Source organism: Microcaecilia unicolor, chromosome 6 (assembly GCF_901765095.1).
Source record: "Microcaecilia unicolor chromosome 6, aMicUni1.1, whole genome shotgun sequence".
Lineage (NCBI taxonomy): Eukaryota > Metazoa > Chordata > Amphibia > Gymnophiona > Siphonopidae > Microcaecilia > Microcaecilia unicolor.
In genome coordinates, this window is record NC_044036.1 from 241,674,523 (window position 1) to 241,700,065 (window position 25,543).

The following is a 25,543-nucleotide window of genomic DNA, read 5'->3' on the forward strand; positions in this document are numbered from 1 at the left end:
TCCTTCCTAAGGAGGGTAAGCCACAGTAGTTGGGACGTCCTTCCCTGTGACAGTTGAGGATGTCCAAAATGTGGATGTTTGTGAGAAGGACAGCCATGCCTGCTATGCCTCTGACACCCCCTTTATTTATTTGGATTTTGGACCACAAGTAGCAGCAGTGGGATTTGAACTGGCCACCTCTAGATTGTAAGACCAGTGCTCTAACCACTAGGCAAATCTGCCACTCCTCCACTCTACTCCACTCCCTTGAAATTTGACCATCCCTGTGGGGGGGCAGTTGAGGACTTCCAAAATGTTTGAAAGAAGGATGTCCACACCTTCGTTATGCCTCCGCTGACACACACATACCGCCCCCTCCAGGCACCTGCATACTGCCCCCCCCCCCAGGGATGGCCAAATTTCAAGGGAGTGGAGTGGAGTGGAGGAGTTACAGAGTGGCCCAGTGGTTAGAGCACTGGTCTTGCACTGCAGAGGTGGCCGGTTTAAATCCCACTGCTGCTACTTGTGATCCAAAATCCAAATAAATAAAAAGGGTGTCAGAGGCATAGCAAAGGCATGGATGTCCTTCTCACAGAAACATCCACATTTTGGACGTGACGGAGGCATAGCGAAGGACATACTCTAAAAAAAAAAAAAGACAAAAACTTTAGAAGTTGTTTTTTTCGGGGTGGGAGGTGGTTAGTGACCACTGGGGAAGTCAGGTGAGGTCATCCCCAATTCCAGTGGTGTGCTGGAGCCGGCTTGCACCAGCTCGCAAGAGCCTGTTGTTAAATTTTATTCTGACTTGCGAGCCATTGTTAATAAGTGTGAGCTGGCTCTCCTCCCTCCCTCCTCCCTCTCTCTGGATCCGGTCCCTCACCGACCTGACTCTGAGTCACCCTGCCTTGTCCATTGAATTCTTCGGGGCAGGCAGTCTTGCCTGCCCGCTGCCTGCACTGACCCTCCCCCGCTGCCGGTTCGCTCTTTAAAAATGGCCGCCGAGACTTCCAGAGGCGGCCTTGCGAGACTTCTGCTGAAGTCTTGGAGGCCGCCCTTGTAATTCTCGGTGGCTATTTTGAAGCGCGATCCGGCAGTGGGGGAGAGTCAGCGCTGGCAGCGGGCAGGCAAGACTGCCTGCCCCGAAGAATTTGATGGACAAGGCAGGGTGACTCAGAGGTCGGTGAGGGACCGGATCCGGAGAGAGGGAGGGAGGAGAATTCACTGAACAACTCGGGAGGGGGTGGCAGGGGAGAGAAAGGTCGCTGGGCATGGATGCATGCAGGGCAGGGGAGAGGAGGGTCGCTGGACAAGGATGGATGGGGGGGCAGGAGGGAGGAGTGTCGCTGGGTATGGGTGCATGGAGGGCAGGGGAGAGGAGAGGAGGGTTGCTGAGTATGGGTGCATGCAGGGCAGGGGACAGGAGTGTCGCTGGGTATGGGTGCATGGAGGGCAGGGGAGAGGAGGGTCGCTGGACATGGGTGGATGGAGGGCAGGGGAGAGGAGGGTCGATGGATATGGGTGCATGGAAGGCAGGGCAGGGATGAGGAGGGTCACTGGGTATGGGTGCATGGAGGGCAGGGGAGAGGAGGGTCGCTGGACATGGGTGGATGGAGGGCAGGGGAGAGGAGGGTCGCTGGACATGGGTGGATGGAGGGCAGGGGAGAGGAGGGACGCTGGACATGGGTGGATGGAGGGCAGGGGAGAGGAGGGTCGCTGGGTATGGGTGCATGGAGGGCAGGGCAGGGGAGAGGAGGGTCACTGGGTATGGGTGCATGCAGGGCAGGGGAGAGGAGGGTCGCTGGGTATGTGTGCATGCAGGGCAGGGGGAGAGAAGGGTTGCTGGACATGGGTGGATGGAGGGCAGGGGGGAGAGGAGGGGAGAGAGAAGAAATGCTGGACATGGATGGAGGGGAGAGAAGAGTGAGGAAGGAGATGAGATGAGGGAAAAGGAAGAGAGGAGAAAAACTGCACATGGATGAAGAAAATAGGCAGAAGCTGGATCCACTGGACAGTCAAGTCTGTGGAGGACCAGAAATGAAGAAGAAAGGAGGAAAGGAAAGAAATAAATGGAAAGGAAGCCCTGGAAACGGAGTTAAGAGGACAGATAGCAGCAGAGTCGGATACTGGGCCAGCATGATCAGAAAAACAGTCACCAGACAACAAAGGTAGAAAAAAAAAATCATTTTAGTTTCATTATAGTGTTTGGAATATGTTCACTTTGAGAATCAGGTGCTCAACATTAAAAGTTTATATTTATTTAGTTATTTATGGCATTTTATCTCACATTAAACATGAATTAGATTGGAACCTGGGGTCATTTAATTTTTTTTCCTGGAGTAATGCATTGCCCCCACAGGCTCTCTCCCCGGCTATAGCCAGCTCTGCAATGTGGGGGGGGGGCGCAGAGGGGGACCGGGGAGAGAGCCTGTTGTTTAACATTTACCAGCACACCACTGCCCGATTCCTTCCGGAGGTCATCTGATCAGTTTGGGCACCTTTTTGATGAATGGTCGTGAAAAAAAATGGACCAAGTAAAGTTGGCCAAATGCTCGTCAGGGACGCCCTTCTTTTTTCCATTATCGGCCGAGGACGCCCATCTGTTAACCACGCCCTGTCCCGCCTTCTGTACACTGCCGACACGCCCTCTTGAACTTTAGTCATCACCACGACGGAAAGCAGTTCAGGACGCCCAAAATCGGCTTTCGATTATGCCGATTTGGGCGACCTTAGGAGAAGGACGCCCATCTCCCGATTTGTGTCTGAAGATGGGCGCCCTTCTCCTTAGAAAATAAGCAGGATAGTAACATAGTAGATGACGGCAGAAAAAGACCTGCACGGTCTATCCAGTCTGCCCAACAAGATAAACTCATATGTGCTACTTTTTACGTATACCTTACCTTGATTTGTATCTGCCATTTTCAGGGCACAGACCGTAGACGTCTGCCCAGCACTAGCCCCGCCTCCCAACCACCAGTGCGCCTCCCACCACTGGCTCTGCCACCCAATCTCGGTTAAGCTTCTGAGGATCCATTCCTTCTGAACAGGATTCCTTTAGGTTTATCCCACGCATGTTTGAATTCCATAACCGTTTTCATCTCCACCACCTCCCGATACAACTCAATGGGCTTCAGTTCTTCAATCTATGTTCTTTTTATATCACAGGGTTAACTGGACGCCTCACAAATTAGCAAGAGCTCACCTTCTTCCCTCCGACAAGTGTTGGCACTGCTCTCAAAAAACAGGAACTTTACTACACATGTTATTTGAATGTGAACTTATAAATAACTTTTGACAATCAATCTGGCTCATAATTCAGAAAATCCTATCGCTAGACCGTGTGCTATATTCTTTGATAATAATCTACAAGTCGTGCGCTCAGCAGATTAATCTCACAACTTCTCAAGCAAAATTGCTGGATATCTTACTTAAACTAGCTCAAAAGCACATTCTACTCAACTGGAAATCGGCGCATTTGCTTAACTTACACTTCTGGTGGACTTCTGTCTTACAGTACCAAAAATTGGAATTCTCTTTGGCTGAGAAGCAATATGCAATTCTTTCTAAAAGGACAATTTGGAAACCATTGGAACAATACTTACAATACTTACAAACTACACGGTCCACTTTACCTTCAAGAAGTTCTAATTTCATTGAATAGCTTTTCTTTGTATGTTTATGCACACTGTATTAATACTCCTTCCCCTTCCTCTTTCCCCTTTTTTCACCTATGTTAATGTTCTATTTCCCCTTGTTTGTTCTTTAAAAACAATGTTTAATAAACTATTTGGAAAAAAAACTTATCAGTGAGACACCCATTGATTAAAATTTGTGCTGTGGGAGCTTTGTACAGGGCCTGGACGCCCGCCAAGAATTCCCCCATAATACCAAATTTAGGAAGCACCCAGAATAGATAATCCCATAATATTTTGTCAAACACTTTTTCAGCATCGAGACTAGCAATAATCGCATCCCCTGGAAGCTTTCCCCTCGCCTGCATAGCCTTCAGCGCTCGCAATATATTTGTAGAAGCATATCTACCTGGTACGAACCCAGTCTGATTTTTATGCACCAAACAAGGCAGCACCTTGCCCAATCTGGCGGCCAATATACTTGCAAAAAGTTTAATGTCCTGATTTAATAAAGATATAGGCCGATAAGACCCCAATTGTTCTGCATCCCTGCCAGGCTTGGGCAGCACAATGATTGTGGCATGAGTAAGGGCTCCCGTGTGGTGGCCTGGGCTACAGAGGGCTTGGACAAAACAAAAAGCACCAAGGGCCTTCAAAAAAAGGGGATAAAGTCTTTAATTGTAAATGTTGATAATGCAATACTTAAATAGACCCAACACGGTCTGTGTTTCGGCGCCCAGCGCCTTCGTCAGGGGTCACAAGAAATAGCTGACAACATGCGGCAGTATTGTGAAAACAATACAATGTTTAGAACAGGGCCGGTCTTAGCAAGTGTGGGGTCTTATGCAGACCAATTTGATGGGTCCCCACCCTAGCCCTGCCCCCATCCTAACTCCGCCCCCACCTAGCTCCAGGGCCGACCACCCCTCCCACCTAGCTCCAGGGCCGGCCACCCCTCCCTCCGAACTCCAAGGCCCCCAGCTCCAGGCCCCCCTCCCTCCCGGTCATTTTTTAACACCCCCTCCAAAATCCAGTACTAGGTATGCCGAGAATACAAAACACTCAGGACCTATAGAGCAATTCTACCATACCATAAGCAGTCATTTCTACGAATCACACAAAGACAAGGAAAACATCTTAAAACACTACAGTGAACACTAGAACATCAATTCACCTATTGTAAAATGAAACCAGACAGAATAGTACAGATTGTAGATCCTGCACAGTCAGTGCCAACTGAAAGCCATGTTTTTTTCACAAACACAGATACACCCTAATCCACTATAGAATAAGTAGTAATATTTAAACTTTCTATTTAGACAAAAATTAAACTGAACCCCCAAGATGCCAGACTCTGCATACAATGCAACACCACAGAAACAGAAAATGTTCCCTAGTACTGTGCAGATGTAAATTTGAAAAAAAATTAACAAATAGAAATAAAATAAATATAGAACATAAAATAATACCATTTTATTGGACTAATAGATTTAGCTTTCAGAGGCCAAAACATCCTTCCTCAGGTCAATATAGTATAGTACTGTTACAGTATCCTATCCTGACCTGAGGAAGGGGGTTTTGTTCTCCGAAAGTTAGCCAAAATGTATTAAAATTAGTCCAATAAAAAGATTACCTTGTTTACATGTTCTATTATAAACATTTAACACATCTACAATACTACTTTATCCTAGAGCAAAAAAATAAAAATATATATTTTATTTACAGTTTGTTGTCTCTGGTTTTTGCTTTCCTCATCTTCTTTTCACTGTCTTCCTTCCATCCAGCATCTGTCTTCGGTCTCTCTCTGCCATCCAGTGTCTGCCCTCTCTGCTGTTTCCTCCATCCAATGTCTGCCCTCTCTCCCTGCGCCTTCTATCCACATCTGCCCTCTATCTCTGCCCCTTCCATGATCCATTCACCATCTGCCCCTGTCTGCCCTCTCTCTCTCCCCCATCCATTCACTGTCTGCCCTTTCTATCCCTTCCATCCACTGTCTGCCCTTTCTCTCTGCTCCTTCAATCCACAATTTGCCCTCCCTCTCCCATCCATCCAGGGTTTGCCCTCCCTCTTGCTCCCCCATCCAAGATCTGCCCCTCTCCCTGCCCCTTTTTTCAGCCCCCAGTTCCAGCCCCACTATCCCACCAGTCCCCCATTTCAGCCCCAGCCCTTTTCTCCCACCAGTCCCGAGCTTCAGCCCCCCAGCCACTTCTCCCTGTCCCCTTTTCAGCCTCCAGTCCACAGTTTCAGCCCCTGCCCCTTTTCAGCCTCCAGTCCAAGTACTAGCCCCCTTATCCCACCTACCCTCCTTTTCAGCCCCCAGTTCCAGCCCCCTTCATCCACATGCCTTGTATTAGGGCCCCCCTTTTCAGAACCATTCTCCCACCTGACCCACGCATGCCCCATTTCCCCACCAGCCCCAGGCATGGCCCCCATTTTCCCATATGGCCCCTTCTCAGACCCCAGTGCCAGTCCCCTTCTCCCATCCGAGAATCCCCTCCCCAGTCCCCTTCTCCCATCCAAGAACCCCAGTCCCCTCTCCACCCGTCCCCTTCAACCATCCAAGAACCCCCTCCCCACCCCGTCTCCCATCCGCGAACCCCCTCCCCACCTCAGTCCCCTTCTCCCATCCAAGAACCCCAGTCCCCTTCCCACCCTTCCCCTCCCCACCTGCCCTTCAACCATCCAAGAACCCCCTCCCCACTCCCTTCTCCCATCCGTGAACCCCCTCCCCACCTCAGCTTTAGAAATGTTAAGTAGTAGTAGTAGTCTCCTTCCCATTTGAGAACCCCCTCCCCACCCTTCCCCCACCTGAGAACCCCCACCCCACACACCCTTCTCCCATCTGAGTCCCCCCCCCGACCCACCTACCAGCTCCGTTCTCCTGCCGCCCACCACCCTCACTGCCTTTAAAAAAAGAATCTGGAAGCGCCGGAGGGACAGGCAGCGCCTTGCATCTGCCCTGCTACTAAAAATCTCTTTGACGTCGTTGGGCCTTCTCACATTGAGTCCCGCCCGCCCTCACGGTAATTGGAAATTACCTCAGAGGAGGGCGGGACTCAATGTGAGAAGGCCCAACGACGTCGAAGTTTAGTAGCAGAGCAGACACGAGGTGCTGCCTGTCCCTCCGGTGCTTCCAAATTCTTTTTTTAAAGGTAGGACAGGGCGGGAGCAGGGCACCCCCCCCCCCCGCTGACCTCAGGCGCACCGTGCGGGGCCCCCCTGAGCGCGAGGCCCTCTGCGGCCGCCTCAGTCGCCTCGCCTTAAGACCGGCCCTGGTTTAGAAGCAATATACTGCAATGTCGTGTGGTCCCCTTAACACCAGATTGATCGATATTCTGCTTAAACACACGCAGTCGTTCGAGTCCATGGCTCCCTTACCTTGTGTGCTGTGCCACCCACCCCTCCCCCCCAAACCCACTCCCCACAAAACTGCTGTATTAAATCTGGGCTTAACACACTCCTAAGTAAATAGTTGCTTCAGAACACATTATCTAGAATCTGCTGAATTATTGGATGGATGGATAATCTTAAAAGTCTATGTTTCAACCTTGGTCCAAACAATAAAGAAATTCTGTTTCTATACTAGGTTCCCACCACTTAGGACAGGTACCAGGCAACTGCCTAGACAACACTTAAATCCCGGGTTATAAGTATGATATTCCATTTAGAGAGCTTGATGATACTCTGACATTGAAAGATTTTTGTACCAAAGACTGTTAGACTGTCAATGAAATGCTTGAAAGTTTTTCTTATATATACTGTCATCTACCACATTTGCTTATTTCTGATCTGACAAAGAAGGGCAACCTTCGAAAGCTAATCAAGAAATGTATTAAGTTATGTCCAATAAAAAAGGTATCATCTTATTTTCTTTTCCATGTTTGATTTCTATTGATGTACCGAAGACAAAAGATAGGACATTTGGCTTCCTTTCAAAATGGGAAACTGAGGGATGGACACTACTCCCCTACTGTAGATTTAGAGAAAATATGGGAAACAGGAATGGTTGAAGCAGGTACCATTGACTGGTGGGTATTTTGGAGCAGGAGCATACATTCTTCACTGTGAGCAAGCCTCTCCCAGTCACTCTTTTTTTTTTTTTGTAGTTCACAGGGAACTGGAACCCCTGGAGGCTATGGAGAGCAGGTTTATCCAGTTTCAATGTATGTGAGCATTGTGCTGGAGAGAGAGGCACATTTTCATATATGCTCTTTGACTATCCCAACTTTCCACCCTTTTGAGGAAAGGTTTGGGAGATTATTACCCATACACAGTACTGCATATGGATGAGTCTCTCTCATAATCAATAATAACATATAAATCAGGGGTGATAAAGACTTTGCTATTGGTCCCCATATTTGATCTTTTGGTTTCTTTGACCAGATGATCCTTAGTGTATGGAAAGATATTTCAAGTCTAAACTACCATTTTTGTTGGAATTCTGTTTGTAAGATCTGTAAATTCAAATTAGAAGCTGATTAGAGATTGAATAGGTGAATGCAGGTTGTGTGAATGTGGAAACTGATAACAGATTCCTCATGCACCTACCAGTAACTATTGGATTTCTATAAGGATGATGCAGTTCCTTTTCTGTTTTCTCTTCATCGTTACTTTGTTCTTGTTTTGTGTTAAACTTAGCAAGAGAAACTGAATTCAGATAGCCCAAATTTGGATTGTAAATGATTAGTAGAACTTCAGGGAGATGGGCAGGGTTGGAAAAAGAAACCAAAATTTAACACAACACTTACTACTAATTGTTTCTATAATGCTACTAGATGTACATAGTGCTGTACACATTATAGGCAGGTACTTTATCTCTAGTGTACTTATAGGGGCATTTTCCTGCTATCTCACCTTTGCTGGTCTGGGGCCTATACAAGCCTGAACCATTCTTTTATAATCAACTAGTAAAAAAGGCCCGTTTTTGACACAAATGAAACGGGTGCTAGCAAGTTTTCCCTCGGAGTGTGTATGTTTGAGAGAGAGAGTGTGTGTGAGACATGGAGTGTGTGTGTCATAGAGAGAATGAGAAAGAGACAGCGTGTGTGTGTGTTTGTGTGAGAGAGAGTGTGTGAGAGACAGAGTGTCTGTGTGTGTGAGACTGTGTGTGTGTGTGACAGAGAGATAGAGTGTGATAGACAGGGATTGTGTCAGAGAGAGTGTATGTGAGAGACAGTGAGTGAGTGTGAGCCCCCCCCCCCTCTGTCAGGGCCCCCCTCCCCACCCCCACCTCTCTGGTCTCAGGATCCCCTCCCCACCTCCCTCTCCCCTGCCCCGCCTCCAGCCATCCATGTCCAGCGACCCTCCCCTCCCCCCCCTCCCGGCGCATCACCCTGTTGAGCAGCAGCGGCCGCTACAAAAAGAAAAGATGCGATAAATGTTTTTAAACCCAGCCCAAATCATTCGCAAATGCCCAAGTCTTACAACGCAGTCTCTGCAGCCGCTCCTCCTCTCGCCTGTCACGTCACTACACTCCTCCAGGGTCTTACTCCAGGGACAGTGACGTGGAGGCGAGAGGAGGAGCAGCTGCAGAGACTGCGTTTTAAGACTCAGGCATTTGCGAATGATTCGGGCTGGGTTTAAAAACATTTATCGCTTCTTTTCTTTTTGTAGCAGCTGCTGCTGCTCAACAGGAGAAGCAGCAGCAGCCGGACAGCGTTACTACTAGCATCTCTGGGTGGCGATGGGGTTTGATTTGCCGGGGGGGGGGGGGGTGTTTGATGTGCTTGGGGGGGGGGAAGGGGGTGCTTGATGTGCCGGGGGAGTTGGGTGATGCGCCGGGGGTTCTGTGGTGCCGCGCTTGTAGTTTTTTGATGCGCTGCTCCCTGCCACTTGCTCCGAAGTGGCAGGGAGCAGCGCACTGACAGCTGACTCCTCCCCCTGCCTGGGAATCAGCTGTTAGTGACGTCATCCTGACTATGGAACCTAGCTCAGCAACTCCAGAAGCCATGGACACAGGCAGTCCCACATTAGAATGTTGGTGGTGAGAATTATTATATAGGATATGGATTCTACAGCCTGTGGCCTGAATACATCTGTAACCATCAGAAACCAGCTTTTCACAAAAGGAAAATTACTGCTCAGCATACCATGATGACTTCAACCAAGGACACATCGTTTACTGCAAACTAGCCTAGTTATCTCCTGGGAAGAGTGCACCTCACAGAGACCATGGCTCAAGGTTTTAAATGAGAATTAAAAGGGAGGTTTGCTACCATCTGATAAGAGATTCCTTGCTAATAACAAAGCTCTCTTCATGACCATGACTTCAGCTGGACAGAATTACACCATTTGTAATTGGTCCATAGGTATCATCTGACCCAGAAAGATACCAATGTTGGACTGAAGAGAAAGAGAAGAACAGAAGACTTGTTGGTGGATAGATGGCTCTGAGAGAGAGAGAGAGAGAGAGAGAGCAAGAGACTGATTTTCTAAACACACCAGTGAACTGCATACCTTGTAACAAACTGACAAGGTCAGCTATGCTACAATACTAGGCCTCATCTGAAAGACTGTGCTATCAGTATCAGAGTACAGACTTTGGATTTTATTTCTGGACTGAGAGACTCGCTGGGGCTTCAGCTTGAGTCTCAGAAGAGGAATCCAATTCTTTATCATTGGAAGTCTGCAATAAGGGCTGAAGAGCAAGAGATAAGCAGGATATACTACCTATGGTCAGGGAACATCTAGTCCATGGTTTTATCTGTAACAGACTGGTGGTCAGTGAATCATTAGCTGCTAAGTGTACTTTGCACAAGACTTATTAGTGGTGTAAGTTTTCATAATCAGTAGGATATCAGTATTGTGATTAGGTGTGTGATCACTTATTTAGATAGTCTATTTGGCTAATCATATTTCTTTGTATATAACTTGGTGATAATATATTTTTGGTATCACAAATCTATTTTTGTAACTTAGCTTTGCCTTTTGCCATATTATTTTTCTACCTAATAAATAATAATAATATTTCATCTGTGGCATTGTTCCTTTCATTGGTACAGCTAGCTAGGAGAACAGTCTGAGGACAAATAAGAGGTACATGCATCCCCTAGAAACGGGTCCAGAATAATTGCTATTTAGTAGTGTTCTGTCAGCCAAGTACCTCTGATTATATATTAGGAGTTTATCCTTCTAATATATCCCTACAGACTCACAATATAAGTTTTTGTACCTGGGGCAGTGGAGGGTTAAGTGACTTGCCCAGGATCACAAGGAGCTACAGTGGGAATTGAACCCAGTTCCCCATGATTGCAGTCTGCTACACTAACTGTTAGGAGACTCCACAATTCCCTCTTGCTAAAAATTGGAAAGATCATATTTGCTAAATAATGTGAGAGCAAACTGGGTGAACAGAGTTGGATCGAGGGAGAGTGATAGACTATGGTGTACTTAGATCTTAGTAAAGCCTTTGACACAGTTTTGCATAGACAACTTATAAATAAACTGAATACCTTTGTTATTGGCCCTAAGGTGACAGACTGGGTTAGGAACTGGCTGAGTGGAAGGTGAAAGAGGATAGTGGTCAATGGAGCACATTCTGAGGAAAGGAATGTTAACAGTTGTATGCTGCAAGGTTAGGTTCTGGGTCCAGTTCTTTTTAACATTTTTGTAAGTGATATTGCAAAAGGGCTGTTTGATAAGGTTTGCCTTTTTATGGACGATATGAAAATCTAATGGTGTAGATAACATGAAGAGGGATCTGGGGAAGCTTGAAGAATCATCCAGAATTTGGCAGCTAAGATTTAATACTAAAAAAAATACAGGGTCATTCATTTTGGCTACGAAAATCCAAGGGAGTGGTACAGTTTAGAGTAGGGGTGTCCAACCTCAGCCCTGGCCAAGTCAGGTTTTCAGAATTTTCCCAATGAATATGCATGAGATCTATTTACATACAATGGAGAGGGGCAGTGCATGCATATAGATGGGAGTCAGTCCAGAGGGTGGTTACTAAAATAGTCAATGGTCTGCATCATAAAGCGTATAGCGACAGACTTAAAGATCTCAATTTGTATATTTTGGAATAAAGGCGGGAGAGGGGAGAAAGGCGGTAAATAAATCCTAATAAATAAAAAAATAATAAAATGATAGAAATGTTTAAATACCTGCAGGGCATAAGTAAATAAGAGGTGAGTCTCTTATGACTGAAAGAAAGCTCTGGAGTGAGGGGTCATAGGATGAAGGTGAAAGGGGACAGACTCAGCAGTAACCTAAGGAAATACTTCATAGAAAGGGTGGTGAATTCATTGAACAGCCTCCCAGTGGAGATGGTGGAGTCAAATATTGTTATCTGAATTCAAGAAAGCTTTTTTACCCCTTCTCTTTATCTCTCTTTACCTCCTGTACTCTCACTCTGTTTTTCAGCTTCTCCCCTTTCCACTGTCACTCTCATATCCTCTTAAATACTTTATAATATTTTCCCGTGAATCCATCTAATCCTGGCGCTTTTCCTCCCTTTAATCCCTTGATGAATCCTAGCACTTCCTCCACCGTAATAGGGGTTTCCAATTCCACCCGTTGGTTATCTGTTATTTTAGAGAGGCCTGATCCTGTAAGTACGACCGTTTCTCCTCTAAATTCACCCCCTGTTCTTTAGAGTAGAGTTTAGTGTAGTATTCCACAAACTCTGCTCTTATTTCTTCATGCTGGTTTTACCATATTAACACCCCCCCCCCCCTTTTCATTTTTGTTATCGTGCTCTGGACTTGCCTTTGGCGCAATTTTCGAGCTAATGTATTTCCAGCCTTATTGCTATATTCAAAAAACTTTTGTTGCAATAATTTCTGTTGGTACTCCATCTTTCTAATTTGTATTTTTTGTAATTCTGCTCTGCAGTTAAGCAATTCCCTAAGCACCTGAGGACTCCCCCCGGTGATGGAGCACCTCGTACTCAGCCAACTGTTGTCGAATCGATACCTCCATAATCTCCTGCTTTCTCTTGCGCTGTGCCCCCCTTTTAATCAAATGCCCCTGCACCACTGCTTTTAGAGCATCCCACAGTGTTCCGTCCGTAACTTCATTGTTATCATTAAATGTTAAATACTCTTTAATTAGGTCCCGCACCTCCTGACAGTCCTTCTCAGAATCTAACAGGGATTCATTTAATCTCCATACCCTTCTCCCCTTAACCTTACCCAGCCACCCCCCCCCCCCAACTTCACCCACATTGGGGCATGATCCGATGCATGTATGCTTTCAATTTCAGACCCCTTAATTGCTTCCCATAAGGAACGACTGCTCCAGATCCCATCGATTCTGGCATAGGTTTGTTGTGCATGGGAATAATGAGTAAAAGTTTTTTGTCCTGGATGCTGTAGTCTCCAGATATCTAATAAATCGAGGTCTCGCATGAGTTTGATAAACTTCCCTCTCGTGAATTGCGTCTCCTGTTCTCTTCCCTTAGAGTGATCGATCCCTGCTACTATGAAATTAAAGTTCCCCCCCCCCCAATATTATCTGTCCCTTAGCAAAAGCTACTAAGTCTGAGCGTACCTGATCAAAAAATACCCCTTGCCCCTCATTTGGTGCATATATGTTGATGAATGTAATTGGTTGACCTTTAAGTGTTCCTTTAATTGGCAAGCATCTTCCATCATGCCCCCTATATTCCTGTTCCTTGATAAATTGTAATTGTTCTTTAATATAAATGACCAGTCCCCCCGACTTCCCCCCTTTAGGGTTTGCACAAGGGTACCCCTTGCCTAGTACCCGATGCCTTAACAATGCTTCATCCCTCCGTCGGATATGCGTCTCTTGTAACATTACCACATCCCACTCCAGCCTATGCAATTCCTGAAAAATAATACTCCTCTTCCCTGGACTGTTGAGACATAGTAACATAGTAACATAGTAGATGACGGCAGAAAAAGACCTGCATGGTCCATCCAGTCTGCCCAACAAGATAAACTCATATGTGCTACTTTTTGTGTATACCTTACCTTGATTTGTACCTGTCCTTTTCAGGGCACAGACCGTGTAAGTCTGCCCTGCACTATCCCCGCCTCCTAACCACCAGCCCCTCCTCCCACCACCGGCTCTGGCACAGACCGTATAAGTCTGCCCAGCACTATCCCCGCCTCCCGCCTCCCAACCACCAGCCCCACCTCCCACCACCGGCTCTGGCACAGGCTGTATAAGTCTGCCCAGCACTATCCCCGCCTTCCGCCACCGGCTCTGCCACCCAATCTCGGCTAAGCTCCTTAGGATCCATTCCTTCTGAACAGGATTCCTTTATGTTTGTCCCACGCGTGTTTGAATTCTGTTACCGTTTTCATTTCCACCACCTCCCGCGGGAGCGCATTCCAAGCATCCACTACTCTCTCTGTGAAAAAATACTTCCTGACATTTTTCTTGAGTCTGCCCCCCTTCAATCTCATATCATGTCCTCTCATTCTACCTCCTTTGCATCTCCAGAAAAGGTTCGTTTGCGGATTAATACTTTTCAAATATTTGAACGTCTGTATCATATCACCCCTGTTTCTCCTTTCTTCCAGAGTATACATGTTCAGGTCATCAAGTCTCTGCTCATATGTCTTGTAACGCAAATCCCTTACCATTCTCGTAGCTTTTCTTTGCACCGCTTCAATTCTTTTTACCATTTATATTCCAAGACCCAACCTTCATAATCCCCCCTACCCCACCCCCTTCCCCCTTCCCCCTTCCCCCCTCCCTCCTCCCCCTTCCCTGACCCCCCTCATCCCGTTCAACTGGCATTTCCCCCTACACACCAGTTCCTCCCGGAGAAAATGTGTCTCCACCCGACATTTCCCCCCGACCTGTGACTCCTTCATAAGTCCCCCCCCCTCAAGTATACATCACCATGTGTCCCCCAAGTTCAGTATCAGCTCTTATTTCTTCTCCATCCTGTAGCCTCTGCCACTGATTAGCAAAGAAAATGTATATGTTCATGTCCAGCAATGTTCAGTCCACTCCTGCATCTCTGGACTCCCTCCGTCTCTCCTTCGCGGTGTGAGAGTCGTTTCCTCTTCTAGGACTAGAGCCTCCCGGACACCGATCCAATGCAGGTCCCTGCTTGCATTGCTGTGCTGGGCTCTCCGCATGTGGTAAATCTTCGCAGCCCATTTCTCTCAGGATCTTCCAAGCTCCCTTAGGTGTCTGAAGTTTCCTGTGTTTATCTCCTGCTGAAACCTGCAGCCCAAACGGGTACAGCCACCGATATCTCAGTCCCATTCTCTGTAAATACTGGGTCACTTCTTTGAATTCCTTCCACTTTTGAAGAGTAGTTCGGGCCAAATCTTGATAGAGTTTGGGTTTACAGTTTTTCCAACTAAATCTCTCAGGGCTCTAGCTCCTTTCCAAACCGCTTCTTTCATACCATATTCATGGTAACAAGCGATGATATCTCGGGGTTGTCCTCCCCTCTGCTGGCCCAGGCTCTGATGTGCTCTTTCAATGACTAGGAGGCTCCCCACCGATGACCCTTCATCTCCAGACGGCTCTTTTAATATGTGTGCACTGATCTCTTGCACTACTTTCAAGGTGTCCTTAAATTGAACTTCTTCAGGTATGCCCTTAAATCTGATGTTGCACCTCCTAGAGCGATTTTCCAAATCTTCCACTGCTGATTCCATTTCCAGTCGCAGTTGTTGCTCTCTCTTCAGAGCTGCCTGCAATTCGTCACCCAGCACGTCCACTTTCTCCTCCATCTCTGCCATCCGTGCCCCGATTTCATTCATCTCTTCGCGGAGCTCCACTACTGAGGATGGAATTCCTTTCCGGGTTGTTATTATTTCTGCCTTCAACTCTTTGAACCAGCGGGCTATTTCATTGCAATCCAGATCTGCATTACTCACTGGGAGTTCCTCGGGGTCCTGGTCAGACTCGGAGTCTCCAGCCGCCATCTTGCCGCCTTGTGTTCCCGGTCGTGGCCCCGCTATTTTGCCCGTTTCGCCCTTGTCCCCTGTGTATTTAAACTTCGCCAGCCTTTTTCGAGCAGCCATAGGTAATAGCTGCTGACTGCTGCCAAAGTTGGACATTTCGCTTTGTTTTTGGAGGGGGGGTTAAGATTCTTAATCGCCGTCGAGTGCAGAGCTAACAAGTCAAGCGTCCATATCCGAGCGCTGAAGTCACTTCCTCTCCTCTCATATCCTCTTTCCTCTTACTTCTCCTCTAAATACCCTTTTCCTTCCATTTTCTTCTCTCTCTCACCCTTTTCCCCCTTCCTTTTCAGTTGGCAAGGAATGCGAGAACCACACCAACCATGCTGCAGTTTTCACTGTGTGTGGCCAAGAAATAGACCTGTGGAGCATATAATCCTAAAATTACTGATCAGGGGATAACTCTTTTAATTCCAGAGTCACTTTTAATATCGACTACACAAAGACTCCAGTATTTTTTCTTTATCACAAAAACATTTTATTATATTGCAATGCCCGCTAACCTCACTAGCACTGCTGCCTACTATTAAAACCTCACACATTCACTCCTCCGCTCACCTTGCACACCTGTATTTAATTTAAATACAAAACAGTTGATTTTACATTTTAAACTGCATTCTTATACTGTTTCGTATTGTGCATATTATACATTATATCATACTCAAATAATCAAAACTCAGTCCTGCCAGCAAAATAGTCCTTTTCCTACAAACGCCACGCCTTCCACATGGACGCAGTGAAAATGTTTCCAATAAATGCTGGATGACTGTTCTTCATGGACAAACTCTGTATATCCGTTAAACCTCCGTTGGCTGTTCAAATACGCCACCTCCAATCATTTGTATGTATCACAATACAGGTGCTGTGTGCTCGGTGACTAACTCAACAGTCCACCATATCTGTTTCATGTTATGCCGGCTCCTCAATGCAGGACCGCATTTCACAAATCTTCCTCAGGAGGAACCACCATCAAATTTGTTCTACACCTCCAGTGGCTGCATGCCGGATTGAAACTCCCTTAGGGCTGAGCCACAGACGCCGCACAGGAAATCCTCCCAGCACCACACTACGCCATTGCACTTTGATGAAGCAAAACATTACAACAGCAGGGGTAACAGGAAAGTAAAGCTTTCTCTGTTGGCTGCTCAAAGCCAATGCATACCAAGGGTGGGGCGGTCGGGGCAGTCCACCCTGTGTGCAGGCAGCAAGGTGATACATGGAGCAGTCACTCATCTGTTGGCTCCTCCGGTTCCCTACTCCGTCTGACGTTACTTCCTGTTCCAGGACAGGGGACTTGCGGAGCTGACAGCCACACGACTGCTTCATACACCTCCAGGTAGTGAAGATGAGGTGCTTTGGGGGGGTAGGTGGATGATGCATCAGGGAGACATAGTGGCGATCTGCCCCAGGTGTCAGCCAACCTAGGTATGCCACTATGGTCATAGTGTGAGGATCCCTGCCCTAGTTTGTAACTGTCTCACACCCTATCCCAGTCAAGTGTGAGCTAAAGTTATTCCATAGCTGCCTGTCTCTAGCCTCCACTCAGCCTCAGACTGTCCACATAGACTAAAAGAACCCTCTACTCTCTCCATGTTGAATATGCCAGTTTTTTCATGTTGTTTCTTTTTTTTTTTGTTTTACTCTATATTTATTTCATACTTGCATAAAGTGAATGATACATACCTGTAGCAGGTGTTCTCCGAGGACAGCAGGCTGATTGTTCTCACGACTGGGTGACGTCCGCGGCAGCCCCCACCAACCGGAAAAAAGCTTCGCGGGATGGTCGGCACGCAGGGCACGCCCACCGCGCATGCGCGGCCGTCTTCCCGCCCGTGCGCGACCGCTCCCGCCAGTTGAATGACTAGCAAAAGATGAAACACACAACTCCAAAGGGGAGGAGGGAGGGTAGGTGAGAACAATCAGCCTGCTGTCCTCGGAGAACACCTGCTACAGGTATGTATCATTCACTTTCTCCGAGGACAAGCAGGCTGCTTGTTCTCACGACTGGGGTATCCCTAGCTCTCAGGCTCACTCAAAACAAGAACCCAGGTCAATTGAACCTCGCAACGGCGAGGGTACAACAGAAATTGACCTACGAAGAACAACTAACTGAGAGTGCAGCCTGACCAGAATAAATTCGGGTCCTGGAGGGTGGAGTTGGATTTACACCCCAAACAGATTCTGCAGCACCGACTGCCCGAACCGACTGTCGCGTCGGGTATCCTGCTGGAGGCAGTAATGAGATGTGAATGTGTGGACAGATGACCACGTCGCAGCCTTGCAGATCTCTTCAATAGTGGCTGACTTCAAGTGGGCCACCGACGCTGCCATGGCTCTGACACTATGAGCCGTGACATGACCCTCAAGAGTCAGCCCAGCCTGGGCGTAAGTGAAGGAAATGCAATCTGCTAGCCAATTGGAGATGGTGCGTTTCCCGACAGCGACCCCTAGCCTGTTAGGGTCGAAAGAAATAAACAATTGGGCAGACTGTCTGTTGGGCTGTGTCCGCTCCAAGTAGAAGGCCAATGCTCTCTTGCAGTCCAATGTGTGCAACTGACATTCAGCAGGGCGGGTATGCGGCCTGGGAAAGAATGTTGGCAAGACAATTGACTGGTTAAGATGGAACTCCGACACCACCTTCGGCAGGAACTTTGGGTGGGTACGGAGCACTACTCTGTTGTGATGAAATTTGGTATATGGAGCATGAGCTACTAGGGCTTGAAGCTCACTGACCCTACGAGCGGAAGTAACTGCCACCAAGAAAATGACCTTCCAGGTCAAGTACTTCAGATGGCAGGTATTCAGTGGCTCAAAAGGAGGTTTCATCAGCTGGGTGAGGACGACGTTGAGATCCCATGACACAGTAGGAGGCTTGATAGGGGGCTTTGACAAAAGCAAGCCTCTCATGAATCGAACGACTAAAGGCTCTCCAGAGATGGCTTTACCTTCCACACGATAATGGTAAGCACTAATCGCACTAAGGTGATTCCTTACTGAGTTGGTCTTGAGGCCAGACTCTGATAAGTGCAGAAGGTATTCAAGCAGGTTCTGTGCAGGGCAAGAACGAGGTTCTAGGGCCTTGCTCTCACACCACACGACAAACCTCCTCCACTTGAAAAAGTAACTCTTTTTAGTGGAATCCTTCCTAGAGGCAAGCAAGACCCGGGAGACACCCTCAGACAGACCCAACGCAGTGAAGTCTACGCCCTCAACATCCAGGCCGTGAGAGCCAGGGACTGAAGGTTGGGGTGCAGCAACGCTCCGTCGTTCTGCGAGATGAGAGTCGGAAAACATTCCAATCTCCACGGTTCCCCGGAGGACAACTCCAGAAGAAGAGGGAACCAGATCTGACGGGGCCAAAAGGGCGCTATCAGAATCATGGTGCCGCGGTCTTGCTTGAGCTTCAGTAAGGTCTTCCCCACCAAAGGTATGGGAGGATAAGCATACAGGAGGCCGGTCCCCCAATGGAGGAGAAAAGCGTCCGACGCTAGCCTGCCGTGTGCCTGAAGTCTGGAACAGAACAGAGGCAGCTTGTGGATGGTCTGAGAGGCGAAAAGGTCCACCGAGGGGGTGCCCCACTCTCGGAAGATCTTGCGTACCACTCTGGCGTGGAGCGACCACTCGTGCGGTTGCATGACTCTGCTCAGTCTGTCGGCCAGACTGTTGTTTACGCCTGCCAGGTACGTGGCTTGGAGGAGCATGCCGAACCGACATGCCCAACGCCACATCCCGACGGCCTCCTGACACAGGGGGCGAGATCCGGTGCCCCCCTGCTTGTTGACGTAATACATTGCAACCTGATTGTCTGTCCGAATTTGGATAATTTGGCAGGACAGCCGATCTCTGAAAGCCTTCAGTGCGTTCCAGATCGCTCGGAGCTCCAGGAGGTTGATCTGCAGATCCTTTTCCTGGAGGGACCACAGACCCTGGGTGTGAAGCCCATCGACATGAGCTCCCCACCCCAGGCGAGATGCATCCGTCGTCAACACTTTCGTGGGCTGTGGAATTTGAAATGGACGTCCCAGTGTCAAATTGGTCCGGATGGTCCACCAGAGCAGTGAAGTGCGGCAACTGGTGGAGAGGCGGATGACATCTTCTAGATTCCCGGTGGCTTGGAACCACTGGGAAGCTAGGGTCCATTGAGCAGATCTCATGTGAAGACGAGCCATGGGAGTCACATGAACTGTGGAGGCCATATGACCCAGAAGTCTCAACATCTGCCGAGCTGTGATCTGCTGAGACGCTCTGGTCTGCGAAGCCAGGGCCAGGAGATTGGTGGCCCTCGCTTCGGGAAGGTAGGCCTGAGCCGTCTGGGTATTCAGCAGAGCTCCTATGAATTCCAGAGACTGGGTTGGCTGGAGATGGGACTTTGGGTAATTTATCACAAACCCCAGCAGCTCCAGAAGCTGAATAGTGCACTGCATGGACCGGAGGGCTCCTGCCTCCGAGGTGTTCTTGACCAGCCAATCGTCGAGATATGGGAACACGTGCACTCCCAGCTTGCGTAGGTAGGCCGCTACCACCACGAGGCACTTGGTAAACACTCGTGGGGCAGAGGCGAGCCCAAAGGGCAGCACACAATACTGAAAGTGCCGTGCGCCCAGGCGGAATCTGAGATACTGTCTGTGAGCTGGCAGTATCGGTATGTGAGTATATGCGTCCTTTAAATCCAGGGAACATAGCCAATCGTTTTTCTGAATCATTGGCAGAAGGGTGCCCAAGGAAAGCATCCTGAACTTTTCTTTGACCAGGAATTTGTTCAGGCCTCTCAGGTCTAGGATGGGACGCATCCCCCCTGTTTTCTTTTCCACAAGGAAGTACCTGGAATAGAATCCCTGCCCTTCCTGCCCGGGTGGTACGGGCTCGACCGCATTGGCGCTGAGAAGGGCGGAGAGTTCCTCTGCAAGTACCTGCTTGTGATGGGAGCTGAAAGACTGAGCTCCTGGAGGACAATTTGGAGGCAGGGAGGCCAAATTCAGGGCGTATCCGCACCGCACTATTTGGAGAACCCACTGGTCGGAGGTTATGAGAGGCCACCTTTGGTGAAAAAATTTTAACCTCCCTCCGACCGGCAGATCGTCCGATACGGACACTTGTAGGGCGGCTATGTTCCCGTGGCTCCAGTCAAAAGCCCGTCCCCGGCTTTTGCTGTGGAGGCGCAGGGGGCTGCTTAGGCGCACGCTGTTGACGAGAACGAGCGCGCTGGGGCTGTCCCTGTGCCTGACGAGGCCTTCGGGCCGGCTGGTTGTACCTATGCTTCGCAAAAGAATAGGGTGCAGCCTGCCGGGCCCGGGAAAAACGTCCACCTGTGGAGGTGGATGCTGAAGGCGCCCGGTGGGAGAGCTTGTCGAGAGCGGTTTCCCGCTGATGCAGTTGGTCCACCATCTGCTCGACCTTCTCACCAAAAATGTTATCCCCCCGGCAAGGGACGTCGGCCAGTCTCTGCTGGGTGCGGTTGTCCAGGTCAGAGGCACGCAGCCATGAGAGCCTGCGCATCACTATACCTTGGGCCGCAGCACGAGATGCCACGTCACAGGTGTCATAGATACCCCTGGACAGGAACTTTCTGCACGCCTTCAGCTGCCTGACCACCTCCTGATAAGGCCTGGACTGCTCCGGCGGGAGCTTCTCGACCAGGTCCGCCAGTTGCTGCACATAGGTCCGCATGTGAATGCTCATATAGAGCAGGTATGATTGGATGCGGGTCACGAGCATGGAGGATTGGTAGGCCTTCCTCCCAAACGAGTCCAGAGTGCGAGACTCCCGCCCCGGGGGCGCCGAGGCGGTATCCCTCGAACTCCGTGCCCTCTTGAGAGCAGAATCCACGACCGCTGAGTCATGAGGCAATTGTGGCCGCATTAGCTCTGGGTCGGAGTGGATCCTGTACTGGGACTCTGCTTTCTTGGGAATGGTGGGGTTAGTTAATGGTCGCACCCAGTTCCGAAGCAGCGTCTCCTTAAGGACATTGTGCAGCGGCACCGTGGAGGACTCTCTAGGTGGTGATGGATAGTCGAGGACCTCGAGCATCTCGGCCCTCGGCTCTTCCACAGAGACCACGGGGAAGGGAATGCTAATAGACATATCCCGCACAAAGGAGGCAAAGGAGAGACTCTCAGGAGGTGAGAGTTTCCTCTCCGGTGAAGGCGTGGGGTCCGAGGGAAGGCCCATAGACTCCTCTGAGGAGAAATATCTAGGGTCCTCCTCTTCCCCCCACGAGTCCTCATCCTCGGTGTCGGACATAAGCTCATGTAGCTGAGTCCTGAACCGGGCCCGGCTCAACGTCGAGGCACCAAGGTCTCGGTGTCGTCGAGCGGTGGACTCCCACGCCGGCGGGGACGGAGCTCCCTCCATCGACGTCGACAGGGACTCCACCTGCGTGGCGGTCGAGACCGGCACCGCAAGCGGCGGCGGTGTCGACGGCCCCGGCGCCGGGCTAGAGCTCGCCGGCGCCACAGTCATCGGCGCCGAGGGCGCAAGCACCCCCGGCGCCGGCACAGCCTGGCGCATCAGCCCTTCCAGGATCCCCGGAAGGATGGCTCTGAGGCACTCGTCCAGGCCCGCTGCCGGGAAAGGCGGTGGGGCCGGTAGGGGTGTCAGCGCCAGAAGCTGCTGGGGGCCAGGAGATGGCACCGAGGTGCCGGAACCCCGACGCGTCGGTACCTCCACAACCGACGGAGACCTCTCCTCTTGACGATGACGCTTCGGCGTCGCCTCCTCTCCGATATCCGGATGCACCGAGGGCGACCGGTGACGACGCTTCTTATCTTTCTTACGATGCCCGTCACCGGCGCCGGAAGGCATGGAGGAGGAGGAGGTCGATCCCCCTCGGTCTCGAGGTACCGGGTCAGACAGGGTTCGGTCCCGTGGCCCACGAGTTGAGGGAGTGACCGGGGCCGACTGCCCACGCGGCCTCTCACCCCCACTCTCACCGGAGGACCGGCTGGCCGACGGGACCTGTTCTCCTGGGGTCGCTGCCATCGGTGCCGATGTCTCGGGCATCGATACCGGTACCGAAGGGCCGGGCGTCGATACCGATGCCTTCGAGGTCGACGTCGAGGGGCCGGCGCAAGTTCCAAAAAGACGGTCCCGCAGAACTTGCCTCGCAACCTGAGTCCGTTTCCGGAGACCGAGACACAGAGAACACGACTTGATATTGTGCTCCGGCCCGAGGCACTGGAGGCACCAAGCGTGGGTGTCGGTCTGCGAGATCGGCCGGCCGCAGCGACCACACTTTTTAAATCCACTCGGGACCTTCGAGGACATCGACGGAAAAATCGCGTCGGCGAAGTCAAAGTCGTCAATGGTGGCTGAAATCACACCACGAAAAAGGAAACGACCGTGCGGCCACTAGGCTGCAATGCAGCGTCCCCGCTGGAAGCGAGGGAAAAAAAAGGGGAGCGCGTGCTCCACACGCGCAGGGTTTCTTTTTTTTTTTTAAAAAAGAAACCGGACGGTAACTAGACCGAAATAAACAAAGAAAAGCACGATCGGCGTAAACGCGATCGAAAATCCGGCGGCTGAATCAGAGAGAGCGGCGGGGCACGACTCTCTCCAGACGCGGAAAAAAAGGAACTGGCGGGAGCGGTCGCGCACGGGCGGGAAGACGGCCGCGCATGCGCGGTGGGCGTGCCCTGCGTGCCGACCGTCCCGCGAAGCTTTTTTCCGGTTGGTGGGGGCTGCCGCGGACGTCACCCAGTCGTGAGAACAAGCAGCCTGCTTGTCCTCGGAGAACTTACATCAGATCATTACATACAACATAGGAAAACATAATAGAAAACAGAAGAACTTACATTCCAGGCTAACAGTTTCAGATCCAATACATTAAAAACCCTCCCTGCTTATCCCTGGTAGTTTCTTCTCCAGAGACAGGCAAAAAGAAAAACAATATGTCCAGCCAGTGTATTTCCTTCATCCATTATCCCTTCCATCCCTTTATTCACATATCATCCTCTCCCCACCACAATACTCAACTCACATTTAAAAAATCAGTTTTTCTGTCGTTTTCATTTTTAAATGAAACAAGATAAGAAATATTTGTATGTTTTAAAGAACAGCACATCCCAAACCTTCACAATCACCATCCCAACACACACATCCCATTTTTATGCAATCACCTGATCATCGGGGCATGTCAAGGTCACTTATCATTACCTCTGCCTGGTTCTGAAGTGCACAGATTAGGAACAGCCCCATAGTCAGCACCAGCATTGATATCATGGTTCTTGCTCTGTGCAAACAGCTCGTTGGAATGTCCCAGTTCCTAAAGAAAGATCTGTATTTATCCTATTCACTGCAGTGAAGGAGGTACACACACATACACACATGCAGTCATGCATGTTTGCAGTTCTGGTTCAACAATCAGAACATTTTGTGGTGTGATATTCATTGCATCCCTTGACTGATGCTGAAATAAACAAAGACATTCATAGGTAGCAGAAGATCTCTCCCAGCTATTATCATCCATAGGCAATGAGTATTCCTTTGGCTAACAATTTTATCCCTTAGTTTCTCTTCAACTAGTATTGCTTAGAGCCCTTTTTATTTATTTGGATTTTGCTGACATCTTTTTCAGTAGTAGCTCAAGGTGAATTACATTCAGGTACACTGAGTATTTCTCTGTCCCTGGAGGGCTCACAGTCTAAGTTTGGAGGGTTAAGTGATTTGCCTAAGATCACAAGGAGCAGCAGTGAGATTTGAACCAGACATCTCTGGATGTCAAGACTTCTCCACTCCTTCTGTTCTCTGTGCATTTGGAAAGGTTAATGTCTTTCCCCCATCACTATCAATCAAAAGAAATACATCTGGACTGGCAACTCTAGGAGGTCCAGCTGTAAAGACACCAACGGACACCAGTATAGCAACCAGGTGTTTGTTGGCATTTTTCTTGGTATTTCATTTGTTTCTTTCGCTGACTCTTTGACATCTTTTCCCCATCACTATTCCAGATTACTAGGGAAGATCTCTCTTGAGCCATGTCATGCTTGTATTACCCTATTTCGCTCGGATAAGAAATAGGTGGGTTACTTAAATAAAATATATAAGGTTTTTTGGTGGATCAAGATCAAGACCAGTTTTCGCTGGGGGACTGTTGGCAATATTAATTCACACTTTCTTGACTCCATGGGCACACAATAAATCAGTCCAGGCCAAATTGGGGTTCTGAACCAAAAGAGTTTGCTAAAAATAAAAAAAATTTTAAGCAAAGGGACAAAATTTCATTAATAAATATAAATTATTGTAAACCAAATACTTAACAAAAAATCCCTCCGCTTTCTGGTAATTAATCCAAATAACCACCAAAATATAACCAGGAGTAAAAGACATAAGTATAAATAAGGAGCAGTTCCCTCAGATTAACCAACTGCTAATAGGATGAAAACTTGCACTTCATTCATTTGTCAAAAACTCCAAGTGGAAATAGTGCAACCAACTGTGTATTTTAAAGTGCATATTACATCCATATACTGTCTCCATGTCTTGCAAAACCAGTTCAAAGAGCAATATTTCAATAGCACTAAAACTAAACAACTTAAGAATAAAGGAATCCTCACAGCCTAAGCTGTGAGGAAATAACATTGACTGAAGGCAAAGTCAGAAGTTTTTAAAGGATAAAAGGCTGTGAAGTGAGATGGGAGGGGGAGGAGGGATGGGCAGGGTAGAGGATGGTAGGCAGGATGACAACAGAAGGGAAGGAAAGGGATTGGTTGAAGAAGAGGGTTGGGGATTGGCTGGAAGGGAAAAGGATTTGGTAGGGTAAAGAGTTTTGGGCGCGAAAAGTCATTATGGGAATGGGTAGGAGCGGGTGAGGGTGGATAGAAGGGAGTTGTTGCTGTTTTCTGACCTGGGGGGACTGGCGAAGAGCTCCGGAGCATTGCTGGTGGCTGAGTGGGAGGCGCGCGGTCACTTCCGGTTTCGGCGGAGAGGAGCGGGAGAGTGCGGTATTGGCAGGGAGTCGGCGGTAAGGTTGAACAGAGGAAAGGGCGGCTATCGGTGTGACGAGTGATGGAAGCGGGGAGGTAGATGGTGGGAGCGGAATGGGTT

At 49.0% G+C, this 25,543-nt stretch overlaps 1 long non-coding RNA gene across 1 annotated transcript in view; it reads right to left on the reverse strand.

Moving 5' to 3' along the window:
- Positions 1-23,738, reverse strand: part of LOC115472285 — a 92,556-nt gene extending 68,818 nt beyond the window's left edge. The window contains exon 1 of the long non-coding RNA XR_003942496.1: positions 23,654-23,738. This is a non-coding gene — a long non-coding RNA (uncharacterized LOC115472285). The remainder of the gene's footprint in view (positions 1-23,653) is intronic.
- Between the last annotated feature and the right edge of the window lie 1,805 nt (positions 23,739-25,543).